Genomic DNA, 3,598 nt, shown 5'->3' with positions numbered 1-3,598 from the left:
CGTGACCTCCTCTCATCTCCTCCCTCCTCAGACTATATAACTCAGTGACCTCCTCTCATCTCCTCCTCCTCAGACTATATAACTCAGCGTGACCTCCCCTCATCTCCTCCCTCCTCAGACTATATAACTCAGCGTGACTCCTCTCATCTCCCCTCCCTCCTCAGACTATATAACCAGTGTGACCTCCTCCTCATCTCCTCCTCAGACTATATAACTCAGTGTGACCTCCCCTCATCTCCTCCCTCCTCAGACTATATAACTCAGTGTGACCTCCTCTCATCTCCTCCTCCTCAGACTATAAACTCAGTGTGACCTCCTCTCATCTCCTCCTCCTCAGACTATATAACTCAGTGTGACCTCCCCTCATCTCCTCCTGCTCAGACTATATAACTCAGTGTGACTCAGTGACATTGATCACCAGACCTCCTCTCATCTCCTCCCTCCTCAGACTATATAACTCAGTGTGACCTCCCTCATCTCCTCCCTCCTCAGACTATATAACTCAGTGTGACCTCCTCTCATCTCCTCCCTCCTCAGACTATATAACTCAGCATGACCTCCTCTCATCTCCTCCCTCCTCAGACTATATAACTCAGTGTGACCTCCTCTCATCTCCTCCCTCCTCAGACATTATAACTCAGCGTGACCTCCTCTCATCTCCTCCCTCCTCAGACTATATAACTCAGTGTGACCTCCTCTCATCTCCTCCCTCCTCAGACTATATAACTCAGTGTGAGCTCCTCTCATCTCCTCCCTCCTCAGACATTATCACTCATCAGCTCCTCTTGCCACAGGGCACCATCTATCAGACTGTTCAGCCATCATTTATCTTCCTTCAGAGAGCTTACACCGCCTCACTGCTCCGCTACTCACCGCTGTGTGTGTGTGTGTGTGTGTGTGCGTGTGTGTGTGTGTGTGTGTGTCTGTGTGTGTCTGTGTGTGTGTGTGTGTGTGTGTGTGTGTGTGTGTGTGTGTCTGTGTGTGTCTGTGTGTGTGTGTGTGTGTGTGTGCGTGTGTGTGCGTGTGTGTGCGTGCGTGTGTGTGTGTGTGTGTGTGTGTGTGCTGCGTGCGTGCGTGTGGTGTCAATGCCCCACTGCTGAGGCCCTCTGATAAACATCCCATACTGTATCATCTGAACCTGACAGGCTCTACCCACATGAAATTATACTACAGTTTACTATAGAATACTACAGTACTTACAATAGAATTCTATAATATACTTTAAAATAATATGCTACACATTATCCCTTGATCATGTGGGAGGCAGGTAACCTAGTGGTTAGCACATTGAGCCAGTAACCGAAAGGTTGCTAGATTGAATCCCTCAGCTGACAAAGTAAAATCTGATGTTCTCCCCTGGACAAGGCAGTTAACCCACTGTTCCCCTGACAAGGCAGTTAACCCACTGTTCCCTCTGAACAAGGCAGTTAACCCACTGTCCCCCTGAACAAGGCAGTTAACCCACTGTTCCCCTGAACAAGGCAGTTAACCCACTGTTCCCCTGAACAAGGCAGGGGTAACCCACTGTTCCCCTGAACAAGGCAGTTAACCCACTGTTCCCCCTGAACAAGGCAGTTAACCCACTGTTTTCCTGAACAAGGCAGTTAACCCACTGTTCCCTGAACAAGGCAGTTAACCCACTGTTCCCCTGAACAAGGCAGTTAACCCACTGTTCCCCTGAACAAGGCAGTTAACCCACTGTTCCCCTGAACAAGGCAGTGAACCCACTGTTCCCCTGAACAAGGCAGTTAACCCACTGTTCCCTGAACAAGGCAGTGAACCCACTGTTCCCTGAACAAGGCAGTGAACCCACTGTTCCCCTGAACAAGGCAGTTAACTCACTGTTCCCCTGAACAAGGCAGTTAACCCACTGTTCCCTGAACAAGGCAGTGAACCCACTGTTCCCTGAACAAGGCAGTTAACCCACTGTTCCCCTGAACAAGGCAGTTAACCCACTGTTCCTAGGCTGTGAACCCACTGTTCCCCTGACCAAGGCAGTTAAATAAAGGTTCAATTAAAATTAGTAACTGTTTACAAGGCAATAGAATGTTTCCTGAACAAGGCAGTAGAATACTGTTCCCTTGAAAATAGTTAACCCATTATCCCCTGAAAAACACTGTAGTTAACCCTACAGTAATGTCAGCAAAACTACACTGTTTTTAACAATAGTTAAAAATTACTAATTACTAAAAATTACTAATTTTAATTTGTATATACCCTCCCTATTCCCCTGATATCAAGGCATTTATGCCACCCATAAGGCAGAAACCTACTGACAAGTGTGACCATTTACTGACCTGCCAGGTTAAAGGAAAAAAGCATCAAGCTCTGAATTATCTGTTCAATACTGTAGTCCAATCTACTACAGGTTAGGGAAAAGAGCATCAAGCCCTGAATTATCTGTTCAACCGTAGTCCAATCTACTACAGGTTAGGGAAAAGAGCATCAAGCCCTGAATTATCTGTTCAAACAGTAGTCCAATCTACCTCTCAGGTTATGCCAAAAGAGCATCAAGCCCTGAATTATCTGTTCAGACCAGTCCCATCTACCTACAGGTTAGGGAAAAGAGCATCAAGCCCTGAATTATCTGTTCAGACAGTAGTCCTATCTATCTCCAGGTTATGAAAAATGTGCTCTTTTAGTATTTCTCCAGTAGGTTTCCTGAAGGAGAAAGCCTCCACTTCTATGTTCAAGATAGTAAATACTACAGTCTGCAAAAACACTACAGTAAATACTACAGTATACTACAATCTGCAAAAAACACTACATTAATTACTATAGTATATGCTACAGTTTTCTTTTACTACAGTATTTATATATTAGTTAACTGGAAATACTACAGTATAATATAGTAAATACTACAGTAAAAACTACAGTATAATACAGTAAGTACTACAATAAATACTATAGTTTTCACTGTAGTGTTTTTACAGACTTTAGTCATTAAAGTCTGCAAAAACACTACAGTGAATACTATAGTATTTATACCATAGTACTCAATAGTATTTTTTCATGTGGGTATTCAGCCCCACTCACATAAATCCCCTGTGGACGCCTCATGAAGGACCTTAGACAGATTATCATTAGTCTGTTTACCATGACAACTGTTGGAGCTGCGTTCAAGTGGCCCGTCTGATCCATCACTAGAAACGTCAGCTCGTTTGATAAATGCTCTTTGTTTCCAAAGCTAGACGGTCTTGTATCTACGTCTCTGCGTTTCTGCGTTATTTAAATATCTAATTGTTGATTCCAAGGATTCCTTCCTGGCGAACAACAGAAAGTTTATTTAAGTTTATTTAAGGAGGTGGACGCTAACGTGATTCCCTCTGTAAGTGTCATCTAACGGTCGGAATAACGTTTTAACAACCCTGGTTTCCCCAAGCACTCATTCCTCCACGTTTTCCCCTCAACTGATTCAGCCTAACTTCACCTGACGAGTCAACGCCATGACTAAGGCTATAATGAGACATACATACAGCCATGACTAATGGTTTCCTTTCATCTTTCATTCCTCTAATCTAGGTAATGTTCCGTTGCCAGAGAACGGGCTGTCTCCTCGGCAACCATCACTGATGGAACTCTCAACGATCTCTCAACA

At 44.4% G+C, this 3,598-nt stretch overlaps 1 non-coding gene across 1 annotated transcript; it reads left to right on the top strand.

Moving 5' to 3' along the window:
• Window positions 1-2,626: 2,626 nt before the first annotated feature.
• On the top strand, window positions 2,627-2,679 carry LOC135537200 (U7 small nuclear RNA). The gene has a single exon (XR_010455143.1). It is a non-coding gene; the product is annotated as a U7 small nuclear RNA (small nuclear RNA).
• Window positions 2,680-3,598: the final 919 nt, after the last annotated feature.

The sequence above is a fragment of the Oncorhynchus masou genome, unplaced genomic scaffold (genome assembly GCF_036934945.1).
Source record: "Oncorhynchus masou masou isolate Uvic2021 unplaced genomic scaffold, UVic_Omas_1.1 unplaced_scaffold_7225, whole genome shotgun sequence".
Taxonomy (NCBI): Eukaryota; Metazoa; Chordata; class Actinopteri; order Salmoniformes; family Salmonidae; genus Oncorhynchus; species Oncorhynchus masou.
This window is presented reverse-complemented; position numbering and strand designations above follow the sequence as displayed.